The following is a 23,566-nucleotide window of genomic DNA, read 5'->3' on the forward strand; positions in this document are numbered from 1 at the left end:
CTCAAGTGTTAAAATGTGTACTTGTAGAATTTTTTAATTACAATATATTATATCTAATTAAAACACTCTGAACTCTATATGGGAATATTCTTGACTTTGAGCTTTATAAATCGGTGTTTATATGTTATTAAAAAATATCATAAAAAATAGTAAGAGTTATTGAAACGTCAGCTTTCTAAAATAATTTAATTTCTTTGGTAATTTGATACTAACTACTATAAAAACATGCATTTGATAGACATTTCCAATTGGAAAAGTGTGAGACCATATATAACTTAGCTAGAATAAATTTAACAAGATCATATGTTTGAAAAAAATTGACTTTTAGATAGAAATACTCAAATTTAGTTGTTCTGATTAGTTAGCCTGAAAGGTGACACAACTTTGTACTTTCACCCAACTACGTTGAGTTGGAGTTCAATTGTGCTCCAAGATCACGTTGTAAAGGTGTCCAAAATACAAATGTGAATACAAGCTCCTTATCCAAAATGATCTTTCAAGGAATACCATGCAATCTCATAATGTCATATATAAAGAAATTGTCTACTAAAGCTATTATGTAGGATGACCTCATTGGTGAGAAGTGTGCCACCTTAGTCAATCGATCAATGGTGACCATGATAGCATTATTGTCGAAGAGAGGTCATAGACAATCTCAAAATGAAGTCCACAGAGATAATATCCCACTTCCATGAAAGAATGGGATTAGGTTGTAGAAGCCTTCTAGGATGTTGGAGCTTTGCCTTAACCCTTTGGCACTCAAGGCACCTAGCCATAAAATCAACGATACCATGCTTCATCCCCGTCCAAAAGTATAATCGTCGTAAGTTTGCACATGCTTCTTCTTGACACCTAGATGTATCGAGTAAGGTGCACAATGGGCCTTAGATAGGATCAATGTACGAAGCTCATCAAATAGTGGTACACAAAAGGCCATCTAAATCTAGGTCATAGCCTAAAAATATGCCTCAAGGGCTACCTGAATCTATCTTAAGCCTCACTTCTAGATACCACATATTTGTAGGAAGTGCCTGAAGTATAAATCTCCTCAACCCACACTAAGAGTCAATTCTAATGTCTCATGTCTCCTATGACTCAAAACATTGGATACCACATTCTCCTTCTCCTAAATACACTTCACCTCAAAGCCATACCCGCATAAAAAATCCATCCATCACCTCTACTTGGCATTCAGATTAGGCTACCTAAAAATATACTACAAATTGAGATGGTCACTATGAAGCTCAAAATTATGCCCCAACAAGAAGTATCTCCATCTCACTAGTGCATGAACAACTGCAACTATCTCAAGATCATGTGTGGGATAGTTCAACTCATGATCCTTGATCTTGTGAGACTCATAGGCATTCACACGTCTATTCTACATTAGAACTACTCCAATCCCTTCTAGGGAAGCATCGGTACACACCATAAAATCACCTATTGGATCTAGTACTGAGAATCAGTGCACTAGTCAAAAGCTCCTTGAGCTTCTAGAATACTTCCTCACAGTTCTTTATCCAAATTAACTTCTTCTCCTTTCTCTAGAGGGAAGTAATGGGGTATGCAACTTTAGAGTAGTTTTGAACAAATCTGCAGTAATATCCAGCCAAACACATAAAGCTATGAATCTCAAATACTATAGTGGGTGTAGGCCAATCTACCATCACCTAGATTTTTGTAGGATCCATTGAGATAACCCTCCCCTAAATTGATGTGTCCTAAGTACTATACCTCAAACTGAAAGAAGTCACACTTCACTGAATTGGCATATAGTTGATTATCTCTAAGGAACCAAAGGACTAACCATAAGTGTTCTTCATGTTCTTCTAGAGATCTAGAATATATCAATATGTCATCTAAGAATACCAATACAAAAATGGTCTAGGTAAGATTAGAATACTCCATTCATCAAGCACATGAATATTGATGTAGCATTCATCAAACCAAATGAAACCACTGTAAACTCATTGTGTCCATAATGAGTGCATAAGGTTGTCTTATGTATATCGGTATCATGAATGCATAGCTTATGGTACCCTAACTTCAGACCTATCTTAGAGAACACTTTGGCTCCCTTGATCTATTCAAACAGGTCATTGATCCTTGGTAAAGGGTACTTATTCTTAATTGTTACCTTGTTAAACTATCTATGGTTGATCCAAAAGTGTAATGATACATCCTTCTTCTTCACAAAGAGCATAGGTGCTCCCCATGGAGAAATGATCATCTAATACAACCTTTAGACAAAAGGTCCTCTAGCTGCAAACTCAATTCACTCAATTCCTGATTGGTCATTTGATAAGGAGCTCTAAATATGGGCTCTACACCTAGGATGAGGTTGATGTGAAAGTCAATGTCCCTATTAGGTGGCATACCTAGGATCTCACTAGGAAAAACATCAATATACTCTTGTAGAATAGGGTGATCTAGGGTATTCCCTTTAGGGTCTTCTTCCTCAAGTTCATTCACAATAATGGTGAACACCTAACAATCCTTTTGGATGTTCCACTTTAGCGACATAGTAGAGATCATATGGAGGGATATGGGTCTTTGGATGCCTATGATCTTGGAGTCATTACCCTGGTCATCCTTGCATTGAATTGTCTTTCTCCAATAGTAAATGCTAGCTCTAGCCTCTATGTGAGCCTAGCCAATCCATGCCCAACATATGTCATACGAACCAAGGGGAATGACTTGAAGGTATATTGAAGTAATAAATCCACCTAGGTAAAACTCACATTATTGCACTAGAGAGTCTTTGGGTATCCTATTTCCTAAATCTAGTTCCACCTGCCAACCTGTGTCTTCCTTAATTTCCTCAAGACCATAATTTATAATTATAGAGGGTGATATGAAGGAATTTGTAGCACCTAAATCGAATAAAATAGAAAGGGGTGTACCTCTAATCACTCATATAGTCTCAACTACGGTGCCCTAGTGATTTTCTTGGCAGTGATCTATCATTGCAAAAAAATCTATGTGATCTCTTAGTGTCACCAACTGTAGGCTCGGACATTGTTGGCCTCGATCCCGAATACTGAGAAGTACATTGTGGGAAGTTGGTTACAATATGCCCAAAGTTTCCACATAAGAAACACCCTATAGCTCTACCAGAACCTCTCCCTGGTGGAGCTGTACTAGATTGTTGATCATTGTCTCTACTGACAAAGGAGTGGTTACTCTGTGCAGGCTCACTATACTAATTGCACCTATTGTGTTGAGAGTTTTGTAAGTTTTGAGAGTTGGAACTAGTGCCGTTGCTCTATGTTGGAGGATAAGATCCCTTCTACTATTATTATTATTGCTAACACTTATTACCTTTGGAGAAAGGAGGCTTCTTACTAATACCTATGCCCTAGTTTTTTGTGTCGTTGGACCCTGCTAGTGCATGTCCACTAGTAGGTGTGTCAGAAATAGATAATACTAAGGGGGTTGGGGTGGGGGGGGGGGGGGGGGGGGGGGTGAATAAGTATTCTACAAACTTTTGCCCACAACAAAATATTGTTACTTACTTTATAACTTGCATATGAAAGTAAACCAACAATGTCGAATAGTAAATATAACCATGCACAAAGATAACTCATAAAAACATTATTTGTTAACTAGGGAAACCCTAGCCAATGGAAAAAAACTCAGTGGGGATGATACCCACTAGATGATTCACTAAATAACAAGATCCTATTAAGGATATTGACCCTGTTAGTAGTCTATGAAATACATTTAGTTTCTCGAGTCCCTTTTAGGAGACTAGGCCTTGTTAGAAGCCTCAACCCTATTAGGATTTGGTAGAAAAAATAAAATTTATGCAAGAAGAGCCCACTACCCTAACATGCAATAATACAATTTAGTTTTTTACAAGATAGGCATACATACAATACATGGTTTCCCACTGTAACTTGCACTTTCTCTAATCAAACATCAGATCTTGCATCACATAAGGCTTGCATAATAGTTCACATCACAATTACAATATCTCATTACTTCACATTATTTGTGCATTCCTTCATCTAACTGTGCAATATAAGATCTTTACTTATACCTTGCACATTTACAAAACTCTACTTAGTCGACCTTCATGTGTTCACATACTTGACATAATCTAAAATAAATTATGGATTAATATCCACAAAATTGGGTCATCATAACTTAGTAATTATTTTGTAACCAAAATAATTCCCCAAGCCATACAACTCTATTTACTGATAATCTCTATTCTGCTTTGTTAAATACCCACACTGGTATTTTAATCATATCTTGCACCATAATTTTTGTACACATCTGCGCACTTAACCACATCATTATGTTAGTTCCATGAATCTTTCCTTAACTTTGCATAATCTAACTCTCAACGAGTCATTTGTACATTTAAGATCCATGCTCTATATTGCTACAAAACTGTCTAACAATTAGACAAATTTCTAACTCTAAGTGCATAAATGAAATACTAAATACATGTTGCCATAAATGACAACCATCAAGACATCTATCTAACAATGTTTCCAAAAATATCCCCTTTTTGCATTGATGGCAACATTTGGGAAAATTGGCTAAGTCCCAAAATGATGTCATGCATAACAAAAACAAAAGTAAAGCAACTATGAAAAATGCCTTCAAAACATAACAATTTTATTCATGTTTTGATGGATCATACATTTCTTATTACTTCTTTCCATTGATACATACAAAATCTCCCCCTTACATATACATTAACATCTATACAATTTTCTCTACAAATAATACTCCCCCTTTGACATCAATGACAAAGGTTTCAAAACTGTATCACAAAACATGTTGCCTGCTGATGATCAACTCGACATTTTGGATATACAATCTGCAAAATCAAGTTTCAACCTATCTAAGTCCTTCTTCTAGTTGCCTTGGATTGTATTTGATATACTGATGAGTGAGAAAAGTGCATATGATGCCACTTCAACTGCACTCAAGTTAGTATAAGAAAATTTGTCATAAGATGTCTTCACTGCCATACATTCCTCCAATTGCCTCTACAAAATGACAACCTTGGGTGTCAAATATTCTCTAAGAATAGAGAATATCCTTATTACCTTGTCCTTGTCAGATTCAATGCCTTTGATAGCATTGTGAATCTTCTCAATTTCAATTTTAGAATCTTCAATTCTAACCTCTAGCAGTTGCAATCTAGTAGTGAGTGTCTGAAGCTCACTCATATGGCCTTTGATCTTTGCATTAAAATTTGATAGGTAATAGTAAGACACTATGCACTATCCACACAAATTCTTACTATCAACTAAGCTCTTCCTTAGCTCCTTTATACATACATCTAAGATTTTTATGTCATTTCTGACATTTGTGCATACTGTGTCAAACAATGATGCATCATGTTGTGGTTGTGCTTGTGCTATTGCTACTTCAGCTAAGGTTGTGAATTCCTTATTAGAGGTCTTCACTAACTCTTTTGCCTTTACCTACAAGTCTAGGTTTTGTACAGTTGAGGAAACTGTCTTTTGCATCCGCTCCAAGACTTTAGTAAGAGTCTTCTCCAAAGACAACATATTTGTTCTTCTCGAACAACTTGCTCAAGGTGCCCATCAATTCTTTCCAATCTTCATCATCATAAGGAATAGGTACAGTTGCTGATGTTCCAAGTGCTGATACTATTGAAGGTGCAATAGCTTTTCTTTCCTCTTCTTTCTTCTTTTCCTCAACCTCTTTCCTTGCATCCTCTTCTCTCTTCCTCTTTTCATATGCTTCTTTCTTCTTATGTTATTCCTCTTCTTTCATCTTCTTCTCTTCTACTTTCTTTTTCTCCTCTTCTTCTTCTTCCTTTTCTTTTCTTCTTCCACTTTTCTCTTCTTTTCCTCTTCTTCTTTCTTCTTTTGTACATTTTCCTTTCTTTTCCTTTCTTCTACTTCTTGTTTCCTCTTTTCCTGCTCTACTTTCTTCTTCTTTTCTTCTTCCTCATCATCTAAGCTACTATATGTAGTGATATTTCCAATAATAGATTGTCCAAATGTTGTAAACCAATTTTCTTTGATATCTATTATTATGTGCATACTATCCACTCTCATGGATTTAATGCCCATAACAATGTGAGGCAGTGAAAGTGCCTATTGTGTCTCCTCTACATCGTCTTATGTCTATACGTATACTAGAACATCAGCTTTGATATGCACACTCACCTTAGGTACTGAGGACATATACTTTACTATAGCCTCCCCTGTCTCTTGCCTAAAATTGCCTCCCATCAGAAGAATTGCTCTTCTTTTGTTCCTTAGAAAAGGTTCAATACCCTTCAAAACTCTATCTAATTCTTCTTTTGATCCAACATCACATAGCTTATTAATAGATGTGATCCTAATATTCAGATCTTCCTCTAAAACTCTTTTCTTCTTATTTACCAACCTATTGAATAGGTCTTCAGGAATCTTACTTCATATACTCTCAAACCTTTTATTTTTCAAAATTATATTTCTTATGAAAACATTCTCTAACTATCTTCTATCCATATTATTGTACATACTATAGAATTTATTTAACTAGACAAAATTATCATCATTAATGATCTGCATAATCAGATTTTCTACCTTGGGTTCCCATGCTTTCTTGCCTACTATTGTCCTTTCTTACTGCACATCTTGTTCAATAGGTTTGTCTTCAATATCATCTTTTGAACTTTCAAAACTTCTTATCTGCATGGTCTTTCTCCTCTTTCTGGGTCTACTGGCACTCTTCTTGACCCTTTTCTTCACTTGTGGTGTAGGTTCTTTCTTAACCTTCACCAATCTACCAGACTTCCTCTACATAGAAGGTACTTCCACCTTTGGCTATCTCCTTTTCTATTCATGGGTAGTTCTTACTAGTTGCACTTGTACAATTGTTGTATAAGGTACAATTGTTGTATAAGGTACAATAGGAGCTTGTGAACAAGGTTGTGCCATAGTAACTCTTTGCGAAGGTCTTGCCACAAAATGGGAGTTATTGTCAACACTTCAATTTGACCACTGGCCTTCATCTCCAACATGATTCCTTTTATCTCATAAAACTCCTTTCTTGTCATGCTAGATTCTTTGAGATTAGAGTCTATCTCTTTTTCAAACTTTTTCTTTCTCTCTTTACTATATAGTTCAAATAGAACTATTCTTGATCTCTCATCATAGATTCCCCATCTGGGATATTCTGTATACTGCTTAGATTCGAGTATGGTCTATGCATACCCTTAATCAACTCTACACTCATCTCATAGCCCATAGGCTCAATGAATTTCACTCTGGGAATGACTGCTTCCATGTAGGTGTTATCAGTCTCCATCATGAAGAATAAATCATCCTTATACTTTTCCACCATAGAAGGAGGTATCCTATACCTCAGTTTCATCATAGATTGGAAACTCTTCATCAATATGTCTATGCCATTATCTCTGACATTTTCAGGATTTGATATGTAGCATTGAGTCATTAACTTCATTGCACACTCGCTGCTATCCCAATTGATTATTCTAGGGAACTTCTTGGTAACATAGAAGAATAAGTGATTCAATAGGGACTCAAATCTACATACTACACTCTTTTTTCTCTTGATCTTTGTAATGTTGTCCAACAATTACAATAATATAATATCACACAGATTCACTTTTCTTCCTTCAATAACCATCACATATGCTATATGAAGAAATCCAACTGGTACAGAGTTAACCCTTGATCCATGGTTGAACTTGTACCCAATATTTTAGTTAACAACTTAACTCCTTTGTTCTAAATAGGTTCAAACTTTATATTTCTTTTGGAAAACTTCATTTTTAGGTTTGTCTCAGCCATTTTTTTGAAATTCTTCTCATTAATATGATTACAACCTTCATTGCTTAATCACATGACTTTGTGAATCAGGTCATTGTCAATGACAACTAGCACATCACCTAACCAAACATGTTGTCATGTACCCTACTTAATATGATTTGGGTCCATTCATGATTATTGAATTTTGTATAGAACATATACTTCACTAAATTCAACTTCTCTAGGTGCACAAACTTGGATTTCAAGGATAAGTCATTGTTACACATATCACCTAAATCTCCATGAATCTCATCATCATCAATGCTCTCAATCTTGCAATGTTTATAACTTCTGATATCTTCTATGTGCAACACATTTTCTGGTACTTGTGAAAATGTGCCTAACGGATGATCTAATAAAGAAACAAAAGGGTGTTTCTTGAATTCATATCTTGGTCTATCACTAACATTATACACTCTTTGACTAGCCATAGTTCTATAATCTATAAATATTGGAGTAAACTTGATTCAATATTCCATAAAATACCTCAAATTTGTGATTTAGGGCTTTTGCAACTTTTGGCTTCTCAAACTTTATGATCTGTAAAATGGATCTAGACTAATTGCAGTATTGAATGCTTAAATAAAATCAAATTAGCGAAAGACTTATTACATTTATACATTAATGAAATTAAGCATTAGAAACTTTAAAAAATTGAGGTGAAATAAACAGAATTGAGAGAGGGAAAAAGATAGAAAGTGCAAACAAAGTTTGATTTTAGAGTTCACCACAAATGTGACTACGTCTCCGTGTCAGCTCTAATAGAGTACGATTGATCCAATTAATCTCCAGAAATCAATTACAATTATGCACCAAGACTTACCCCCTTAAACACATCAACATAACATGCCCTCAACCTACAAAATAGTCTTCAAAAATTTCCTGAAAATTCTCCTGTTCTCACCATTTGCATGCCTTTACAAAAGGCCTAATACCCCTTTTATACATAAAATTAGCCATAATTAGGCTAAAACCCCCCAAACCATAAAATCCCTATTTAAAAAAAATAATCCCGTCAATATCCCTTTTACAAATTTAAATTAATTTTCCACCATAAAATTTAAGAGGTTTGTTTTAACCCATATCCTAATTTAATTAAGGATAGGCGGGATTGGTTAGAGGCTAAGTAAAACCACCACAAATATAAAACAAATAGCTATCTATAGCACAACGGTCATCTCCACTTTTAGGAGGTGGCTGGCCAAGAGTTCAACCCCCACCGACCAACCTCTTTAATGTTGTAGCCACTTTATTTATACTGATTTTATAAAGCATTCCTAAGTTTAGCAAATGCATTGGATGTTGCAGCAATAAAATGGGAGGTCTTGTTGCAAAAGGTTATGAGTTCGAATTTCATAACCAAAAGTTTTGCCACCCAAATTTCAAAATGCCATGTCACTATGCTGACATCATGATGATGTCACCATTAAAAAAATTATTTGCCTCCAAATTCAAACAAGCATAACTTTCACATATGAAGTCCATTTTCGATGAAACGAATGCCATTGGAAAGTTCTCGACGAGATCTTTCATTTGAAATCCATTGTTGAACACTTTTGAGATGGTCTGATTTCACCTCTTATCTAGCCCTTTGGTCTGCCTATTGACCAAAACTTTGACCGAGTGTAATTTTTGCATTTGGACTTTGTTTTTGTCCATTCAAGTTGTGTTGGAATCAGGATGTCGAGATCTTTCTAATGGTGTAGATTCTGGAGAGAAATGAGACACTTCAATTTTCACTAAAAATATCCACCAAATCACTTTACTTTGCACTTCAATTTGCTGTCAAATCACTCTTTAATTCACTCAAGACACTTCTCATGAACAAATGGTACACTTAATCATATTGTGCATTGAATGTATATCTACCACAAATTCAAAATATTGTCTGTATCTACTAGTAACCTTGTTTTCACAATTTTGGCTTACTGTGATCATATCAAGACTTGTGCACTTGACCATAGCTTCCTTTGTATGTCTTCTACCTTATGTTAATTTCACAACCTTTGACTCACTTTCTAACATCAATTCTGACCAATTGATGCTCTTTCTTTGCTAGAACTGCTCAATTTAGGTAGGATCAGCCATAAACAATCTGTTACTTCAACTTTCCATCAGATGCATCAAAGTACTATTCTTCCAATACTATGTGTGAACTCTTTAGATTACAAGCTTTCACAAAAGCTTCCTTGAACTCATCAACATGTTCTTTAACAACTTCTTTCTAACTATTATCACCTCCATTCTCATTCCTTCTATTATCTTTGTTGTTGTTCCTTCTAGGATTCCTGTTAAGGTTCCTTCTATCCATTCTACTAAATTTTGTTGTGTGTCTGAAGTTATTACATAACTGATATACAAGTGCATTCCTTGTTTGATTGGTTCCATTCCAATTCTTAGGTGCTCTACAATTTCTTACAATGTATCTAGGGTTGTTACACTTGTAACACATGAACTAGTTTTTTTCTCCATTAGATATCTCTCCATTATTAGATCTATCCTATGATCTCCCTCTATCATTACTTGTAAGGTTAGTATTCCTAGACATTCTACTATTTGCATTATTATCATCAAACTTAGGTTTCTTAAATTCTATTGCCTTATGTCCATAAACATGACAATTATAAAAATAGAAATTAGTAATGGATTTAAAAGACTTACCTATGAAATCTCTCTTCATATGTCCAACTTCATTAGAAATGAAACATCTACTTTTGAATTCATGTCTTACTTCATTGGGTGGTTCACCTTGCTCAGGTTTATGAACTTTCTCTATTTTCTTAGGTTCATCAGGTTTGACTATTAAATCAATTAAATTAAATTCCCTTGATAATTCTATAGTTGTGCTAGATTCTACCTTACTTAGATCATATTCCTTTGGGGATTCTGTTGGGACTCAAAATTGAAGCCCCAATTTTGAGTACCATTGAAAAATCAAGCCCTGTGAATGCTTTTTTAAAGCATGTGTATTCGGTCGTCCATTTGAGGCCCATGATATGTATAATGTTTCTAACACCTTGTATTCAATTTTTATATGTGTTCCATGATGATAAATTGTCATTCTAAGTCATTCTGTGAAGTCTCATTTTGAGCAATTGTTAATTCTGCATTTTTGTTCAAGTGTCAAACAGTGATAGGAGGTCTTGTTTGCATGTAAATATCTCACACCTAGAAACTTCTCATAACTCACCACTTTGGGAATAATTATCATCCTTACTAGAGAGCCTATGTTTCAAATTTTGAGTTATTTCAAATCCATTTGACTGGGTTTTGAATCCTTCAAAGTTGGTTATTTATCAATGTCACGCTGATGTAAATTGTTTTGAATTCTGGGAAGGTCCATTTGACTTGCTATAATTTTGAACCAGTTGACCAAAATTATAAAATTCCTTTTGTGATGCATTTTAGAGGTTAGAGACTTGCTATGTTTCAAGTTTGAGATTATGACGAATCCATTTGATCAGTTTTCAAATGCGATTCCAAATGCAATTTCTAACTTTTTACTAGTGTCAAGAAAGGCACATTGATTAGTACCCTTGTTCGTGATGTGATAACTCAAAATCCATGATAGGTAAGATCAAATGGATTGTACTACTATGTTCCCCTCTAAAAATACTTCAAGTGTGCCAATTTTTAAGTCTTGATGAATCTATCTACACACTTTCCTAGGTCAATTTCATTTGCAAAAAATGTTTTTCTACCATTACTTCCAAGATACAAATTTTGAGTAGCCCACTTTGATTGCTCTCCATTTTCACCCTGTTATTCATCATGAGCCCAAATCCAAAATACATATTGTCCTTATGACAGTGAACCAATGCCTCAGTTTTTGTTTTCTTGAGTATCAGTTTACATTGTTTTGAAGCCAAATTTGAACACAATTTATTGTTTTCTAACATGTTTTCTTACAAGCAATTTTGAAAAGGCAACTTTGACAGCTAATATCATTTGATTGAGAATTTTTCATGAGATGAGATTTGATGGGGTAAAAGTGTGAGGGACAAAGATTAAGTATTGTTGATTTCAAAGCCAAGTTATCTATTTGGGTCAGTTTTTAAAGGCACCTGACATGCCCTATTAGCTAAAAATCACAAGCTTGCATATTAATGATTAAATGAGTTTGTAATGGCAGAGCATTGATTGAATTTGAATCTAGTCAATTTCAGATGTTTAGTAGGGTAATTTGAGGATATAGGTGTTAGAAAACAATTTTTTTTCTAGCCAGACCCACTTTGGGTCCTAACTAATTGCACCAGGTTGATAGAATAGAAATGTGAGGAAAATATGTTTTGAAGACAAGAATGATATATTGTTTTCTTCCATGGGTGTGGTTAGAAGAAAATTGAAGAGGATGAGGATTGTGAAAGTGTGAAGTCATTCCCATACGAAACAAGTGTTCTAAGGAAGATATGATGTTTCCACTCCCAAAAGCACACCACTTGTTGATTTCACATCATTCAAATGTGCTAGTCCTCCTAAGCTCACAAAATTGAACCACTCTTCTTTAAGGGAGGTAGAAAAATCTTCAATGTCTTCTATGGAAAAAACAACAAAGGGGAGATTGAAAGATTTGGGTTGGTTTCCCTTACAAAGCAGGTGTAGTCGAAGCTCATTGGCTTTGTAACACCAAACAAGAGGCATCATGAAGAAGAATCTCTATTGAGAGAAGAACCAGTGCCGAAGAAATGGAAGTTTTGTACTGATGAAAATTCTAAATGCATAAAGAAATAAAATATTAAAGGTTCTAGGCTAGGATTTTTTTTAGAAAGGGGTGATTGTTCTATACACAATTTGATCTCAAAAACTAAAGATGAAAATGATTGTCAAATAATACAGGATTTGAGTGAAAATATGAGTACTGTTCAATGTTGCAATGAACAAGTAGTCAACTAATGGGAAGTCATCATAGTAAAATGATTGATGCCTTTTAAGCTTGAATGCCATGACACTTCCATTTAAGACCAAGAAAGACCATGTCTTAGCAAGAAACATGAGCAAAATGCAGTCCAAGCTAAGAATAAGAAGCTGCTAGAATAGAACAAATGGGAGCACAATTTTAAACAATAGAGGAGCTCTACATTTGAAAAGGGAGCCCACAACATGAGTAGTAGGGAGCCTCCATAGATGCAATCCACAACAAGAGGTGTCAAAATGAAGCTGCTGCATTGTTTAGAAGCCACATACTAGACAAAGAACAATCCACTAATGATTGGAGAGCTTGGTGTTGGGAAGACAGCTATGGTGGAGGAATTGGTACAAAAGGATTTATCAAGTGTGTGAGCTTAAGCTACCATTTTTTTTTTCATAAACCATGGTGACACAGATGAGCAAAAAGAGAAAGTTTGTCTTTGATGGAGTATTCTTTACTAAGCTGAATGAGGTTCTTACATGTGAGCTTGTGGAGGATGGAACCATTGTCTCTATATCAGAGGAGGGTGTGGAGTTCTATGTGAAGGAAGGTAACTTTTTCCCTACTATTGCGAGAGTCGTTAGAACAATGAAAAAGGGTGAAAAGGTTGTTTTAATCGTTAAGCCCTAGTATGACTTTGGAGACAAAGGATGTGAAGCAATCAGAGATGATCATGTCATTCCACCAAATGCAACACTGATTATTGATCTCAAGCTCATCTCATGGAAGGTGGTCAAAGAAGTTATTGATGATAAGAAAGTGCTAAAAAAAATACTTAAGCAAGGAGAGGGCTATGAATGACCCAATGATGGGGCAGTTGTGAAAGTCAAATATGTGGCAAAATTGGAGGATGGAACTATATTCAATAAGAAAGGATCAAATGAAGATCCATTTGAGTTTATGACCAATGAAGAGAAATTTGTTGATGGTTTGGATAGAGCAATCGTGAACATGAAGAAAGGATAAGTTGCATTGGTAACCGTAGTGCCCGAATATGGATATGGAATAGAGGTGAAGAAAAATTGGTTAGTGGTTCCACCATAATATACTCTCATATACAAAGTTGAATTAGTTTCATCTGTGAAGGAAAAAGAATCTTGGGAAATGAAGACTCTGAAGAAAATGGAGGCAAACAACACAGAGGAAATCGGCTAGAAGTGTATACATGATGAAGGAAAGCAATCAAGTTAAAACAACCCCATTCAAACATCACTACAAGAACTTTTGATATTTCCTACACAACATAGAATTGATGTCTCCAATTCCTAGCTATGGTCATTTGATGCCAAAAAGGTGTTGAGACCCTGCACAAACAAGAAGAAACCCATCAAAGGAATAGCAGGGGAAAAAGCAATGATAAGCAATAGTCCCACATTGAGTGGGCAGAGCCATTTTATAGTGTTTAAATAATTTTCTACTCTATAGACTAGTTGTCTTATGGCACAAAGCTTTTGAAGCCTCAGATGTGTAGTGGACCCTAGACAGTTGGATCCAACTTTAAACAAATTTTGAACCTAAGCATGCTGACAAGATGTTGACATGGGAGATTAAACACCCAGATCTTAACATGTGGTGCATCCTATGGTGGGAATTTCCCCACTTCGAGAAGATGCTCGAGAGTTAGATAATGTGGTAAAACACTTGGGCACCATGTGGCAATGGGCCTAGGTTAGAGGTGAGGTTGTGTACCTGATCAGCATGGTGATGTGGAACTTGGTAGAAAATTGGAGAGTAACAAGTGGTAGCATGGAGATCAACAGGAGCCTAAGATGGAGCTGTCAAATTTTTCCACAGGGCGAGATCTGACGGTTGGCACCTGCCTATAATATGGAGTTGCTCAGAAGATAATCAAAGCGGGAAAGCACCAAGCCATCACATGGAAATGGGTCTCAAATGGTGATGATGTGGTGAGTGCATCCAACATGGTGACATGGCAGTTCAGTAGAGGTCGGCCAATCAGGTGCTACCACGTGGCAGCTCTGTCAAAGAAAGTTGACCCAAATTGCAAGGGTGAAGGAAAAATGAAATTCTTTTTAATATCAATTTTTAATTATTTTTTCAAAAATTAAGGTCACATGCATGTTTTAAAATGTGTAAAAGGTATAAGCTAAAGTCTAAACATTAGCGTATTTTAATTTTTTGAAAATTCAAAGTGCAGACCAGAGTTTTATAACAGAGGGGGTACTTTTTTCAAACTAAGATTCTAGGAGTTCATGATAAGAAAACATAGGCATATTATATATCTCTAGAATTGGGAGAAGATGAACTTTCTAATTATGGAGTTTTTTTTGCATAGGAAGTAACTGGTTCAAGTTATAGGCAAAAATGTAAATTTTGGGCCTTCTCAGTGAAATGGGAAAAAATTTAAAATACAGTTATAGGCTTGGTAAAACATGGTCAAAATGTAGTAAAATTTGAATTTGGTTACCTTCAATTAGTTTAAACTTAGATTTTTACTAGCATTTCATGAGGCTTTCAAATTTTTAGCAAACAAAATGGTTTTCATCATTGAACATGAGGTATTTCAAGTCAGTTAAAGAATATCGATGAAACCCAAATTAAATCAAAGTGTTAGAGAGAGAAAAGAGGTTTTGCAATTGCAAGGGATGAAATTTCAAGTGGACACATGTCATCTTCAGATCAGATCCAAGAATTCATACTCTTTTATATCTTTCTTTCTTTCATCCATTGTAAGGGTTGGTTCTAGTTTTGGAGAAAAAATTATTCATTGTTGTGATAACATGTGTATTCCAATTTTGAGTTTTCTCAAATTTGTGAAACTAGGGTTCCAATCTTGATGTGTTCCCATTACTGTGATACTACACTCTCTAGCATAGTTCTCTTGTATGAACAACAGTAGTAAAGATTATAGAGAAAGTTGAGATCTATTAGGTGTCTTTCTATTTTGATTTCATGCATTTGAATGTATTTTTTCAAAAAAATGAATACAAATGAGCAAGAATTTCTTTAGTTTCATTATGATTCTCATCTCCTATCTTAGTAGCTTGTAGTCTTATGTGGTTTAAGGTTAACTGAGACCCATTTGCATCCCTTTAAGGTTGTATGTAAGATATTTTTTTCTGTTGGAAAAAAGGGCCAAGTAAATGCTTGATGTGTTTGACAAGATTGCTAGTTTTTTTGAGAAGGATATTTCATAAGAATGAGCTCTTTATGAACATCGATGTTTGATTCACAAAGTGATAGGATAGATCTGATGTCTAGGTGTATGAAATATGTCTTGGATATCATAGATGTATGCATTTAATTCATGGAATTTCCCAATAGATAAGGCACTGATCAGTTATAGGATCACTTGTTTGTACTACTACATATTTGAGGTTTTGCTAAACTCAACATCATTAATCAAATGTATTTCCCTTTCATGTTGAAGAGCTAAAAAGGATGCCCTTACTTAGCTTTTGAATTCCATAGAGTTGCAACTTGCTACTACATATCTTTGTTATTACATAAGTATAGGAGATTAAGGATTTTATCTACTTTTTTAGATTCAGGAATATGTTTTAGCACTAGTACCATATAATTGAATCTGAGTTCCACTTGCCTAGGTTTTGTAGAGCTTGAAGTAGAAGAAGGGTCTAGCCTTATAGTTGGCCTAGTGTTTAAAATAATATGTTAAAGATGGGAGTTAGCTACCCCTAGATGTACCTTACTCTCATCAGGGTAATTTGGAACTATCCTTGTTTCAAAACACCAACAAAATGGTGACTCTGCTGGAGAGATAAGATGGCAATACACCTTGTTAAAAGGACAAGAATCTCTAGTGTTAATAGCATTTTTAGAATCTGTATAATAGAAAAACCTTGAGAATTTGAAGAAAGATTCAATATAGTAAGTAAGAATTTTCTACAGTAGCAAGGTTGTGAGGTGTTTTCCATCTCTTTGCTGAAGATTCATGTCTCCTAGTAAGGTTTTATCCATTTTTAGTAGTAACTTGAGGTTGAGTGTAAATTGTGTTGATAAGAGCATTCATCTTCAATCAATTCAGCCAGATTTTGTTTTCAAAGTGTAGTTGTAAAATTAGAGTCAAGAATGAACATAATGTTTGTGTTCCCTTTTCCAAGTTTGTAAATCTACAAGAGTGGTTTTATGGTTTTCATTTCTCCTACATTAGAAGGTCTAGTTCAAATTTGTCAAGTGACAACTCATGTTTTATTTCTCAGATGAGTGAGTAGTGACTCTCAAATATCTACACTAGATTGTTCCTAGTTGATTTCATTGTAATATTTTGAAGGACTTTCAATTGTATGGGTAGATCTAAAGCTTTTGATAGACTCTTGAAAAGGAAGTTTAGATTCTTGATAAGCATTAAAGTGTTTTTTGCAATCTACTCTTATAAGAAATTTAAATGTTAAAATGAATCACAATAGTGATTTCATTTGGTTCTCCTCAAGGAGATGGCGGCTCTATAAGGATTTGACTAGTGGTGTGAAGAATTGAAATCGACACTTATTCCAATTAGTAGATTAAGGTTTTAGACATCAACACCAAGGTATTTTTCCCACTTTCATGTGATGTCATTTCCATGACAGTAAGTTCCACAAAAGTTTCTTCGTCAAGTGGTATTTTTAGCACTAAGTAGGAGATTGGTTTGGTACATTTCAACATACTATGTAAAGGATAGATTTAGCAAGTATTTTATATTCTAAATTATGTTTAGAGTTTTGAAATTGGTAGAAAGTATTCTCAAATCTGCTGTGAGTAACAAATTCTAAAAGTAATTGTGGTGAATGGGTTTTTAAGTTTGTAAGAAAATGACAAATGTCTCTTCACCTAGTATGCAATCCATGGATAAGAATTATAGATTTGTTTCTACCAAGAGATACATGCCATTAAATTTCAATGGCATTCATGGTTCCCCAAACCCTACACCTTATAATCTCAAAAAATATTTGCCTAAGTTTAGTGGAGACCATGAAAATTCAGCTAGTCATCATGTTTAGATGTTCAGTGACTTGGTTGGTGATTTTGAAGTTGCTCATGAAGACGTTCATATGAAGTTGTTTGTTCAAACTTTAGAAGGTGATCCTAGGGATTGGTTTTCCTTTCTGCTGGCATGTTCAATTTCATCTTGGGATGAATTAATTTCAGCCTTCATGAAGAAATTCAAGGAAAGAGTAAGCATCTCTGATTATTTTGGTAAATTCTTGAAGATTCAAATTAGGAATGATGAATTAGTTCCTAAATTTAATAACAAATTTGAAAAGGTTTTAAATGAGATTCTTGAAAGTTATAAGCCAAATGATCAAGTGTGTTTGATGGTTTATCTTGATGCATTTGATAAAAATATGAGTTACCTCTTGAGAGATAAAGAGCCCAAGACTTTGCATCAAGCATTCATGACAACAATGGAGATTGAAAACAACATAAAGTATGGGATAACTAGAAGACATTTCTCTAAAAGTGTTTTCTGGCAAGATGAAGTGCAAAGGAAAAATTAATGTCATAAAGAGTGTTTGATTTCAAATCAACAAGAAAGTACTACTATTGTTGTAAGTAATCTAGTTGAAAATTTAGAATTAAAAACATGTGAACATGAAGTCTCTTTGTTGCAAAAAGGGGTTGAGTCCATTCTTGTTGAATATAGGACACATGTTTGTGATATCATAACAACAAATGATAGAGTTAGTTCACTTGATCAGTTAGATATGCAAGATATAAATTCAGTGGTATCTTCTCCTATTGATGATTTTCTTTATGTTGAAAGCATAACAAATGAAGAGGAAAGGTATTCATCTCAGTATGAGGATGAAGAAGCTAAAAGTCATGCATCAAGTGATGAAGGTGAAGTTGCTAATCTGACATATTACGAAGAAGCCTCATGTGAAGATAATGATGAGAGTTGCTACTCGAGTCAAGAGAAGGATTGTGATGGTATATGTTCATCTTCATATGAATCTGATGCAAATTGGGAAGAAGAAAGCAATGATCGAAGTGAGTATTCCTATGCTAGTAAAGGTATGAGTTCTTTTAAATATGAAAATGAAGCCTCATTTCAAAATTATGCAAATTAGCTTGAGGTTGAAAGTTGTAAGAAGAGTTGTCTACTATATGAGGACAAAGAGGTTGTTTATAAGGACATATTACCTAATTGTGTAGATGAATGTCTTGAAGTTATATGTAGTAATAATTAGCAATATGCAATTGATTCTGAGGTTAATGCATTGACATCTATTGGTAAGATAAATGATAATTGGTATGCAAGACATTTGAGTCACCTTCATGAAGACAATGAAAGGAACTTTGATTTATATTCTACATGCTTTGTTAATGGAGTGGAAAGTGAGTCTTCATATAGTTTTGATTTTTCTTCATATGTTGAGAGTCTCCATGAAGATGAAATGGGTAGTGAGTGTAAAATGTATACTACTGCTCTATATGATGAAGATCATGATGATGATCAACCTATATTTTGTCAAGGTGTTAAAAAAGGATCATTAGATGGAGTTATCAATCCATTGTTTGAAGAAGACATGGAATATTCAGATTTAGTTGAGGGTGATTTTAATGATGATACATTATCCTACTGCTGTAAGAGGTCAAATTGTTCTTCTTTTGAGTATGATGGTGAAGATGATGATGTTGCATCTTATGAGATGGATAACAAGGTGTTTGATAAAGTTGTTATTGAAGATCAACATGCACCTTGTACTAAGTTTTATGATGAATAATCTAATATGATGACCAATCCATTTGTTGATTTCTATTTTGGATTAGTTTTAGATTCTAACATTGATGACATGCATGAGTACAAATCTGATTGCTTGTTTGAGTAGCATCTGGTTATGCACAAGGATACACAATTTCAAGGTATGTGTGATCCCTTTCCTAATGTTGAATATGACACATTCATATTTGAGACTAATAGCATGCATGATTCATTAAATGAAGAAGCGTTTTAGTTTGAGTTTGATATTTTTGAGGATCTTGATCAGTACTTTCATAATGACAAAATGGCGGAAAGTGAATCTACTTTTTATATGCATTATGAAAGTGAGGATGTAGATTCAGTTTGGCCAAGTGAGTCGTTTCATGATGCTAATCTAATTGGTGAAACTGATAGAAGAAATATTTCCAACTTACCTCATGAGAATGTAGATGAAAATAAAATTTATGACAGAGGTAAGAAGTTTTTTTGAAGTTCGGTGGCCTAGGGCCATTGTTTGTACATAGTAGGGGTAGTTGTTTCTTGCTTTTAATAAAGTTGTTCGAGAGAGTTTTTTGCTATCAAGTATGTGGTCTACTTCTTCCAAAGATCAAAATACTTACCATTCCGGCAAGGGACATGCATCCCCAGATAGAGCCACTATTGGGACCACAAGTTGAAGCCCCAATTTTGAGTACCATTGAAAAATCAAGCCCCACGAATTCTTTTTTAGTGCATGTGTACCCAACTATCCATTTGAGGCCCATGAGGTGTTGAATGTTTTTAACACCTTGCATTCAATGTGTCTATGTGTTCCATGATGATAAATTCTCATTCTAAGTCACTCTGTGAAGTCTTGCTTTGAGCAATTGTCAATTCTACATTTTTGCTTGTGTCAAACATCAATAGAAGGCCTTGTTTGCATGTGAATATCTCACACCCAGTAACTTTTCATGACTCACCACTTTGGGAGTATTTAATGTCCATACCAGAGAGCCTATGTTTTATATTTTGAGTCATTTCAAATTTGTTTGACTAAGTTTTGAATCCTTCAAAGTTGGTTGTTTATCAATGTCATGCTAATGTAAATTGTTTTGATTTTTGGTAAGCCCTGTTTGACTTGTTATAACTTTGACCTAGTTGACTGAAATGTTAAAATTCATTTTGAACTACATTTTAGAGGTTAGAGACTTACTAAGTTTGAAGTTTGAGCTTATGAAAAATCTGTTTGATTAGTTTTCAAATGCGATTCCAAATGCAATTTCTAAGTTTTTACTGGTGTCAAGAAAGGTAGATTGATTAGTACCCTTGTTCATGATGTCATGACTCAAAATCTATGATAGGTGAGATAAAATGGATTGTACCACTATGTTCCACTCTAAAAATACTTCAAGTGTATCAATTTTCAAGTCTTGATGAATCCGTCTGCGCAGTTTTCCAGGTCAATTCCATTTGCAAAAAATGCTTTTCTGCCATTACTTCCAAGGTACAAATTCTGAGTAGCCCAATTTGATCGCTCGCCATTTTGACCCTGTTATTCATCATGAGCCCAAATCCTAGATACATATTATCCTCATGATAGTAAATGAACACCCCAATTTTTTTTTTCCCAAGTGTCAGTTTACCTAGTTTTTGAAGCCAAATCTGAACACAATTTATTATTTTCTAACATGTTTTCTTGTAGGCAATTCTGAGAAGACAACTTTGATATTCAATATCTTTTGGTTGAGAATTTTTCATGAGATGAGATTTGAGATGTAAAAGTGTGCAGGATAGAGATTCAGTGTTGTTGATTTCAAAGCCTAGTTATTTGTTTGGGTTTGTTTTTAAAGGCAATTGACAGGCTCTGTTAGCTAAAAATCACAAGTTTGCAAATTCATGAAAAAATGAGTTTTTAATGGCAGAGCATTGATCAAATTTGAATCCAGTCAATGTCAAATTTTTAATAAGGAACTTTGAGGATTCAAGTATTCAAAAACATTTTTTTTTTAGCCAGACCCACTTTGGGTCCCAACTAATTGCACCAGGTTGATATAATAGAAATGTGAGGACAATATATTTTAAAGCCAAGAATGATATATTGTTTTCTTTTGTGGGTGTGGTTAGAAGAAAATTGAAGAAGGCAAGGATTATGAAAGTGTGAAGTCATTCCCATACGAAACAAGTGTCCTGAGGAAGATATGATGTTTCCACTCCCAAAAGCACATCACTTGTTGATTTTACGACATTCAAGTGTGCTACTCCTCCTATGCTCACAAAACCGAAACACTCTTCTTTAAGGGAGGTAAAAATATATTCAATGTCTTCTATGGAAAAAACAACAAAGGGGGGATTGAAAGACTTGGGATTGGTTTCCCTTACAAAGTGGGTGCAATTGAAGTTCATTGGCTTTGTAACACCAAACAAGAGGCATCATGAAGAAGGATCTCTATTGAGTGAAGAACTAGTGCTGAAGAAATGGATGTTTTGTGCTGATGAAAATTCTAAATGCATAAAGAAAGAAAATATTAAAGGTTCTAGGCTAGGCTTTTGTTTAGAAAGGGGTGATTGTTCTATATGCAATTTGATCTCAGAAACTAAAGATGAAAATGATTGTCAAGCAATACTGGATTTGAGTGAAAATATAAATATTATTCAATGTTGCAATGAACAAGTAGTCAGCCAATGAGAAGTCAACATAGTAAAATAATTGATTCCTTTTAAGCTTGGACACCATGACACTTCCATTTAACACCAACAAATACCACGTCTCAACAAGAAACATGAGCAAAATATAGTCCAAGCTAAGAATAAGAAGCCACTAGAATAGAACAATGGGAGCACAATTTTAAAGAATAGAGGACCTTTGCATTTGAAAAGGGAGCCCACAACATGAGCAACATGGAGCCTCCATAGATTCAATCCACTACAAGAGGCATCAAAATGAAGCTACTACACTGTTTGGAAGCCGCAAATAGGATGAAGAAGAATCCACTATTGATTGGAGAGCTTGGCATTGGGAAGATAGCTGTGGTGGAGGAATTGGTACAAAAGGATTTATCAAGTGTGTGAGCTTAAGCTACCATTTTTTTTCATAAACCATGGTGACATAGATGAGAATAAGGAGAAATATTGTCATTGATGGAGTATTCTTTGCTAAGTTGAATGAGGTTCTTACACATGAGCTTGCAAAGGATGAAACTATTGTCTCCAAATCAAAAGAGCATGCAGAGTTCTATGTGAAGGGTGGTTACTTTTTCCCTGCTATTGCAAGAGCTGTTAAAACAATGAAAAAAGGTGAAAAGGTTGTTTTAACTGTTAAGCCCTAGTATGGCTTTGGAAACAAAGGACGTGAAGCAATTGGAGATGATCATGTTGTCCCACCAAATGCAACATTGATTATTGATCTCGAGCTCATCTCATGGAAAATGGTCAAAGAAGTTACTAATGATTAGAAAGTGTTGAAGTAAATTCTTGAGCAAGGAGAGGGCTATGAACGACCCAATGATGGGGTAGTTGTGAAAGTCAAATATGTGGTAAAATTGGAGGGTGGAACTGTATTTGATAAGAAAGGATCAAATGAAGAGACATTTGAGTTTATGACAAGCGAAGAGGAAGTCATTGATGGTTTGGATAGAGAAATCATGAACATGAAGAAAGGAGAAGTTGCATTGGTAACCATAGCACATGAATATGGATGTGGAACAGAGGTGAAGATAGATTTGGTAGTGGTTCCACCACAATCTACTCTCATATAAAAAGTTGAACTAGTTTCGTTTGTGAAGGAAAAAGAATCTTGGGATATGAAGACTTCGAAGAAAATGGAGGTAGTCAATGCAGAGGAAATGGGTTGGAAGTGTATACATGATGAAGGAAAGAAATCAAGTTAAAACAACCCCATTCAAACACCACTGCAAGAACTTTTGATATTTCCTACACAACATAGAATCGATGTGTCCAATTCCCAACTATGGTCATTTGATGCCAAAAAGGTGTTTGAGACCCTACACAAGCAAGAAGAAACCTGTCAAAGGAATAAAAGAGGCAAAAGAAATGATAAGAAGTAGTCCCACATTGAGTGGGTGGAGCTATTTTATATTGTTTAAATACTTTTCTACTCTATAGACTAGTTGTCTTATGGCACAAGGATTTTGAAACCTCAAATGTGTGGTGGACCCCAAATAGCTGGATCTGACTTTA

This window comes from Cupressus sempervirens, chromosome 8, assembly GCF_028749045.1.
Source record: "Cupressus sempervirens isolate cs-2001-9-10 chromosome 8, ASM2874904v1, whole genome shotgun sequence".
NCBI lineage: Eukaryota > Viridiplantae > Streptophyta > Pinopsida > Cupressales > Cupressaceae > Cupressus > Cupressus sempervirens.